Here is an 8,578-nt window from a genome sequence, read left to right as displayed (position 1 = left end):
TTTTCTTTTCTTTATTATACCTGCTCTGAAGTAGTTAGTTTTTGAAATGAGTAAGTTCTAATTCTTTTATGCCATATTGGGGGTCAGTTTCTTATGGTACATTTTATGGAAAGGTTGAAAATGGCATATGACGAAGTGAGCGTAAGAGAAATTGATAATTTAGAGGAGGAGTGGAAGTTAGTAAAAGAAAATTTTGTTGGGATTGCAAGTGATGTGTGTGGCAAGAAGGTTGTTGGAGGCAGCATGAGGAAGGGCAGTGAATGGTGGAATGAAGGAGTGAAGGTAAAAGTGGAAGAGAAAAAGAGGGCTTTTGAAGAATGGCTGCAGAGTAATAGGTTGTAGGTTGGCCAGGGCACCAGCCACCCGTTGAGATACTACCGCTAGAGAGTTATGGAGTCTTTTGACTGGCCAGACAGTACTACATTGGATCCTCCTCTCTAGTTACGGTTCATTTTCCCTTTGCCTACATACACACTGAATAGTCTGGCATATTCTTTACATATTCTCCTCTATCCTCATACACCTGACAACACAGATTACCAAACAATTCTTCATCACCCAAGGGGTTACTGCACTGTAATTGTTCAGTGCCACTTTCCTCTTGGTAAGGGTAGAAGAGACTCTTTAGCTATGGTAAGCAGCTCTTCTAGGAGAAGGACACTCCAAAATCAAACCACTGTTCTCTAGTCTTGGGTAGTGCCATAGCCTCTGTACCATGGCCTTTCACTGTCTTGGGTTAGAGTTCTCTTGCTTGAGGGTACACTCGAGCACACACTCCTATCTTATTTCTCTTCCTCTTGTTTTGTTAAAGTTTTTATAGTTTATATAGGAGATATTTATCGTTGTTACTCTTCTTAGAATATTTTATTTTCCTTTTTTCCTTTCCTCACTGAGCTATTTTCCCTGTTGGGGCCCCTGGGCTTATAGTATACTGCTTTTCCAACTAGGGTTGTGGCTTAGTAAGTAATAATAATAATAATAATAATAATAGAGAAGTATGAAAAATATAGAGAGAGAAATGTGGAAGTAAAGCGCAAGGTACGTGAGGCAAAGAGGGCAGCTGACCTGAGGTGGGGTCAGGGATTGGGTCAGTCATATGAAGAGAATAAGAAGAAGCTTTGGAAAGAAGTGAAGAGAGTAAGGAAGGCTGGCTCCAGAATTGAAGAGACAGTGAAAGATGGAAATGGAAGGTTGTTAAAAGGAGAGGAGGCAAGGAGAAGGTGGGCGGAATACTTTGAAAGTTTACTGAATGTTGAGGATAATAGGGAGGCAGATATAATTGCTGTTGCAGGTGTTGAGGTGCCAGTGATGAGAGATGAGAATGAGATGGATGGTGTGAGAGCTGAGATGTTGAAGGAAGGCGGTGTGACTCTACTTGAATGGTTGGTGAGATTGTTTAATGTGTGTTTTGTGTTGTCAATGGTACCAGTAGATTGGGTTTGTGCATGTATTGTACCACTATATAAGGGTAAGGGAGATGTGCATGAGTGTTGTAATTCAAGAGGTATTAGTTTGTTAAGCGTAGCTGGAAAAGTGTATGGTAGAGTACTGATTAATAGGATTAAGGATAAAACAGAGAATGCAATCTTAGAAGTACAGGGTGGTTTTAGAAGAGGTAGGGGTTGTATGAATCAGATTTTTACAGTTAGGCAGATATGCGAGAAATATTTAGCAAAAGGTAAGGAGGTGTATGTTGCATTTATGGATCTGGAGAAAGCATATGATAGAGTTGATAGGGAAGCAATGTGGAATGTGATGAGGTTTTATGGAGTTGGTGGAAGGATGTTGCAAGCAGTGAAAAGTTTCTACAAAGGTAGTAAAGCATATGTTAGAATAGGAAATGAAGTGAGTGATTGGTTTCCGGTGAGAGTGGGGCTGAGACAGGGATGTATGATGTCGCCGTGGTTGTTTAACTTGTATGTTGATGGAGTGGTGAGAGAGGTGAATGCTCGAGTGCTTGGACGAGGATTAAAACTGGTAGGCGAGAATGACCATGAATGGGAGGTAAATCAGTTGTTGTTTGCGGATGATACTGTACTGGTAGCAGACACAGAAGAGAAGCTTGACCGACTAGTGACAGAATTTGGAAGGGTGTGTGAGAGAAGGAAGTTGAGAGTTAATGTGGGTAAGAGTAAGGTTATGAGATGTACGAGCAGGGAAGGTGGTGCAAGGTTGAATGTCATGTTGAATGGAGAGTTACTTGAGGAGGTGGATCAGTTTAAGTACTTGGGGTCTGTTGTTGCAGCAAATGGTGGAGTGGAAGCAGATGTACGTCAGAGAGTGAATGAAGGTTGCAAAGTGTTGGGGACAGTTAAGGGAGTAGTAAAAAATAGAGGGTTGGGTATGAATGTAAAGAGAGTTCTATATGAGAAAGTGATTGTACCACTGTGATGTATGGATCGGAGTTGTGGGGAATGAAAGTGACGGAGAGACAGAAATTGAATGTGCTTGAGATGAAGTGTCTAAGGAGTATGTGTGGTGTATCTCGAGTAAATAGAGTTAGGAACGAAGTGGTGAGGGTGAGAACGGGTGTAAGAAATGAGTTAGCAGCTAGAGTGGATATGAATGTGTTGAGGTGGTTTGGCCATGTTGAGAGAATGGAAAATGGCTGTCTGCTAAAGAAGGTGATGAATGCAAGAGTTGATGGGAGAAGTACAAGAGGAAGGCCAAGGTTTGGGTGGATGGATGGAGTGAAGAAAGCTCTGGGTGATAGGAGGATAGATGTGAGAGAGGCAAGAGAGTGTGCTAGAAATAGGAATGAATGGCGAGCGATTGTGACGCAGTTCCGGTAGGTCCTGCTGCTTCCTCCGGTGCCTTAGATGACCGCTGAGGTAGCAGCAGTAGGGGATTCAGCATTATGAAGCTTCATCTGTGGTGGATAACGGGGGAAGGTGGGCTGTGGCACCCTAGCAATACCAGCTGAACTCGGTTGAGTCCCTTGTCTGGCTGGGAGGAACATAGAGAGTAGAGGTCCCCTTTTTGTTTTGTTTCATTTGTTGATGTCGACTACCCCACAAAATTGAGGGAAGTGCCTTGGTAAATGTATGTATGTATTTTATGGCATGTGGGTATCATTCACAACGATATTTATAATATAAATGTAGTGACTGTTGTGAATTGCAGAAATGCTGTTAAGAAAATTTAAACATATGTCGCATATAATTTACAGTACAAAGTTAATGTTAAGTATATAAGCAAAAACTAAAAGAACAGAAATAAGCAAATAAGATTTTCATATGAAATTTTTAAAACAAGGTGGAAGAAGAGAGTACAGTAATGTAATTAAGGAAATGGTGGGCAGTGCTGTGTGTACATGTGCTTAAATTTCATAAAAACAGCAAGGGTTACATATTGGAAATGAAGGTATGAAAATGCTCAAGCTGTTTTGAATACATTTGGACCTGTGCTTTTGGCTGGGTAGCCATTGGATTGAGTCTTTTAAGTAATACCACCATAGAAACTCCCTCTTCTTACAGGTTTAGGGAGAAGTAGGAGCACTGTACATGCAAAAGTAAGGTTTATAATAGACTGTACAAAATGCAAAGTACTATGTGCAAGTGAAATGATTGTACATCCGTATTAAATAGATGAATAGTAATTTGGATATAGAGGACTAGAATGATAATCAGTTTACAGATAAAGAGAACGGGTAGCTTGATTAACTGTGTGCTTTTAAGAGATGGTATCCAAGTTGTAACAAAAACACTTTATATGAATGCAGTATCTAGAATACTTGAAATGAAGGAAGAAGCATGAAAAATATATTAAACATGAAAAGCTGTTAAAAGATCAGAATGCAGAGATGAAACTGGAGAAAACAGGAATTCTTTGAAAATTCACTAAATAAAGATAATTATAGAAATATGAACTGGAAGATGTGGATGCAAGAAAAAAATTAGTAGAGATGGTGTTGGGAAACCCTATGAAAAATTAGATGGGGAAACTTGAGGCAATCAGGAAGAATAAGTCATGGAGAATCTGCCCCAGGTAAGTAGATCATAATGCAATTAATAAAGACATGAAATGCTAGTATAGATGTCACAAGAAGTCAAGTTTAACAACATCAGTTGGTTTTATGCCTGAGTGGTTAATAACAAAGCCATTATGTATGACGAGGCAACTGAAAGAAATAATATGCTAAAATAAAAACATGTTGAATATTTGTAAATCTCAAGACATTTTGCAGACAACAACAAGAAATTAGGTGGGCCTAAAGAAAAGAATACCTTAGATATTTGGAGTCTGTAATGTTTGTACACAGGAACACAAGATCTAAAGTGAAGACAGGTGCAAGTGTACCAGGGGAACTGTTCTATGTTAAATTATAGGGATGGAATAAGCTAAATAGCAATGAAGAAAGTGAAATGAAATTTGCAAATTGCTTGATGTTAACCTCATAATCTTATAAAGGGAACTTAGAAATGTCTAAAACGTTGATTGAAATTGAGACGATTAATGGAAATCAAGTGAAGAGAATCCAAATTTATGGTGATTACGAAGTAAGTTGGGTATGTGCCTTGTGGATTATCAGGGAGAGTTGTAGGGTTGGATACAATACCAAGGACCAAGTGTAACAGAAGCCACATTAAACCCTTATTTCAGTAATTTTAGATTTAGAGAGTAAGGAATTTATTTGTGTCCAAATTGCATAATAAGCAGCAGAAAAGAAATGGAAATGAAGTTCAGTGCTAAGGGGATAATGCAATAGTGCACTTCATATGCTGTAGTGTAGACATTACTAAAGGGTCCTTGCAGCATCCCTTTGGTCCCTAGCTATATAATTTTTTACCCATGTTCAGTTCCTAATTCCCTTCTTCAGTTTTACTCTTCAATCTTATCTGTTCTTCCACAGTGGAACTGTAAGGTTGTCCCCTAGTTGTACCCCAACTCTGAATGGCATCAAAAGCCCCAGGGCTTAGCAATATTATTGTTATTATTTATTACTAGGTAAACTACAATCCTAGTTGGAAAAGGAGAATGCTATAATCAAAAGGGCTCCGACAGGGAAATATAACCCAGTGAGGAAAGGAAATAAGGAAATAAATTTACCATGTGAGGTGTAATGAATATATAATATAAAATATAACAATGGTAAAATAGATATGTCATATATAAACTGTGGAGAGACTCATTTTCGTAATTCCATGAATTCATGAAACGCAATTACAGGATTGTACTGTACAGTATATTAAGCTTATAATGATTGTGCTATAACAAGTTGTAAAATGGAGTTGGTGACAGGTTTATGAAAATAATTTCAAATTGATTTTCATATCCATTAATTCTCAGCTCAGAATTTTTCACTGTTCATAATAACAATAGAGGCAGCCACGAAGAGGTGTTGAAAAGAAGCCTCTTGTATTGAGTTGAAACATAGACAGCAGAATCAAATGTTACGTATTTAGGCGGCTGGAGAGGTGAGGGAAGAGAAGATTGAAAATCATCATGAATAAATCAAAGTTTATTGTGATGGAGGAGAAACAATGGAAAAACTACTGCCATGAAAGTGTCCAAGTGGATATTTTTGGGAAAACCAAAGTTTGAAATATATGAATTATTTGTTGAGCTAACTCTCCTTGTTTTAGATCAAGGATAGATGTTGACTGTGAATGAAAGAAAATGTTGAATTTTTATATGTAATTAATTATTTCCATTGTGTATGAGTATTAAGAAGGGTGAGAAAAGTGAAAATAAGATGTAAAAAGGTTATTATAAGAGAAATAGGAATGAATGGTGAGCGATTGTGACGCAGTTCCGGTAGGCCCTGCTGCTTCCTCCGGTGCCTTAGATGACCGCAGAGGTAGCAGCAGTAGGGGATTCAGCATTATGAAGCTTCATCTGTGGTGGATAACGGGGGAGGGTGGGCTATGGCACCCTAGCAGTACCAGCTGAACTCGGTTGAGTCCCTTGTCAGGCTGGGAGGAACGTAGAGAGTAGAGGTCCCCTTTTTATTTTGTTTCATTTGTTGATGTCGGCTACCCCCCAAAATTGGGGGAAGTGCCTTGGTATATGTATGTGATGTATGTACAGTATTTGTTGAGCGAACTCTCCTTTTTTAGATCAAGGATAGATGTTGATTGTGAATGAAAGTAAATGTTGAAGTTTTTATATGTAATTAATTATTTCCATTGTGTATGAGTATTAAGAAGGCTGAGAAAAGTGAAAATAAGATGTAAAAAGGTTATTATAAATTGAGGTCAATTAGAATGTTTTGGATTTGTTTTGATCATATGCAAAAGAAAGATGACATCATGTTGGTGAAAAGGATGTAATTTGGATGTACTGGAAGGAGATAAGAATGAAATAACTTGGGAAATTCATGACAAAAGGTGAGGATAAACAGACTACATTAATTGTTATCTAGGAATCGCAAGACATCATGTTTAGTGAGGTTGGACGAGCTGAAGATGAACCTACTGTATTGATGTAAGGAGTGCATAATATTGTAAAACTCACGAGATACATGATAGAATAATTTTTTGTGAGGGGCGGGGGTTAAAATTGGGGGTCGCATAATACGTGAGATCGCTGTAACGAGTATATACTATATTCTTCACAGAATGTTCATCCTTGTTTCTAGAGTTAGTTGACGAAAATGGCAGTGCTTTTTGCTATGGTTTTCCTCAAGTAGAAATGCCCTATTTTAAAAAATGTACTGTACATTATCTACTTGATTGTAATGTCTTCTTCGACTCTAAAGGTCTTTCTTTGCTTCGCAGTTTCAGATAAGTGTTTAAATAATTATGGATGTCATCATCATTCTCCTGCAATTAGGACCAATCAGAGTTCAGGTGGGGGAGCGTATTTTCAGGTAAGTGGAGGTTCATTCTTGCTAGTGCCTAGAAATTTCACTGCATATATATACAGTACAGTCAGCCCTCCTTATTCACGGGGGTTAGGTAACAGAGACAGGCGCGAAAATCGAGAATCCGCGAATACTTGCTGGCCTAGGGTGGGTCAGCTTATAACCTACAACTCACTGATCATTACCTATTTGCGGTTGACTAACACACTAGGTAACCCACTGTACTACCCTACATTCTTTTCATGTCCTTGCTATCGTGGTATTTTACTTCTTACTACTTTCGGATGTAATTGTACATTATAAACACAACTTCAGTGAAAGGTAGGACGACCCATAAACCAAAAATCATCCCCACGACTCGTAAAACTTGTACCAACCGTGTGTCACACAATCGTACATAGTTCATTTTGTGTATATATTATGCTTGTATCTTCGCTCTTCCCTGGTGGGGGAGGGGGGGTTGAAGGCGGGAGGAGCGGGTCACTCCGGGGTCACCATCCCTCGCACTAAAAAGAACCCAAATAAACATGTTTGCTTTTCACTGCCATACCACTCTTTGTACAAGTTTCAACAAAACACTTGTTTGCATTTAGCAGCATTCACTGATACTGTAGTTTAGAGTAAAAAAAAACTCACTAATAGTTGATAGTTAAAATCCACCTGAGATTGAAAACAAAAGTAAAAAAAATGCTTTAATAAAGTCCTATTATCTTTTAAAAAGTTATGATTTTTTAGAATGGATAATGGCTGCTTAAACTTGTCAGTTTGAGCTAACAAAATCGAATGCCGTGTTTGAAGGATTAGTTTACAGTAAAATACTATAAATACACTTTTAGTATTTTTTTCAATTAATATATATTATATATTTATCCCACTCATATTCATTTTCAGTCCTATATTTCTGGTTTCTGTATTCAAATCTACCAAATTTTGTAATTCCTCGCATGATTCATTAAACGCAACTTTGTTAAGTTGTTAAGGTATTCCCCATTAATATTATATATATATATATATATATATATATATATATATATATATATATATATATATATATATATATATATTAAAAAAACGAGCATAAAGGGAAGTAAAATAAATAACTATTTCAACCAAAGTATATTGGTAGATATGTTGTAAATTTTTAATTTCTTTATTTCATTTATAGCCCTTTTATAAGATTACAGCTAGAAGAAATACACGCACACACACACACACACACACACACACACACACACATATATATATATATATATATATATATATATATATATATATATATATATATGTGTGTGTGTGTAAATATATGTATATGTGTATGTTCATACTGTATAAAGTCATTTATTTTACCTGTTTTAAAAGAAAGTCTTATTCCCTCATTTATTAAGTCCCAAATAACTTATTTTTATAAAATTCTGTGATGATATGCGATACGTGCATTAGAAAATGCAAATGAGAAAGTGATTAGTTTGGAGTAAAATTTGATCTGAAATGAAGAAAGTCTCTTGAAAAAGAGTTTGCAATGTTTGCAAGAAGAGAAAGGAGAAAATAAATGGGAGAGAGTAAGATTGTGAGGATAAAGGGAAACTCGAAAGAGGAATATTGATAATATTGATGGCAGAAGAATAGCAGTGGTTGATGAGAGGAGAAGCGAGTAACAAAATAGGAGGAACAAGGGAATGACGAGAAATTTGGGAGAAATTTGGTGATATATAGGCCTAGAGATGAGTAGTCAAGATACAAGAGAGTAAAGTGATGGACCCATGATTTTAGATG

Source organism: Palaemon carinicauda, chromosome 3 (assembly GCF_036898095.1).
Source record: "Palaemon carinicauda isolate YSFRI2023 chromosome 3, ASM3689809v2, whole genome shotgun sequence".
In the NCBI taxonomy this organism is placed as follows: domain Eukaryota; kingdom Metazoa; phylum Arthropoda; class Malacostraca; order Decapoda; family Palaemonidae; genus Palaemon; species Palaemon carinicauda.
Note: the sequence above shows the minus strand (reverse complement) of the source record.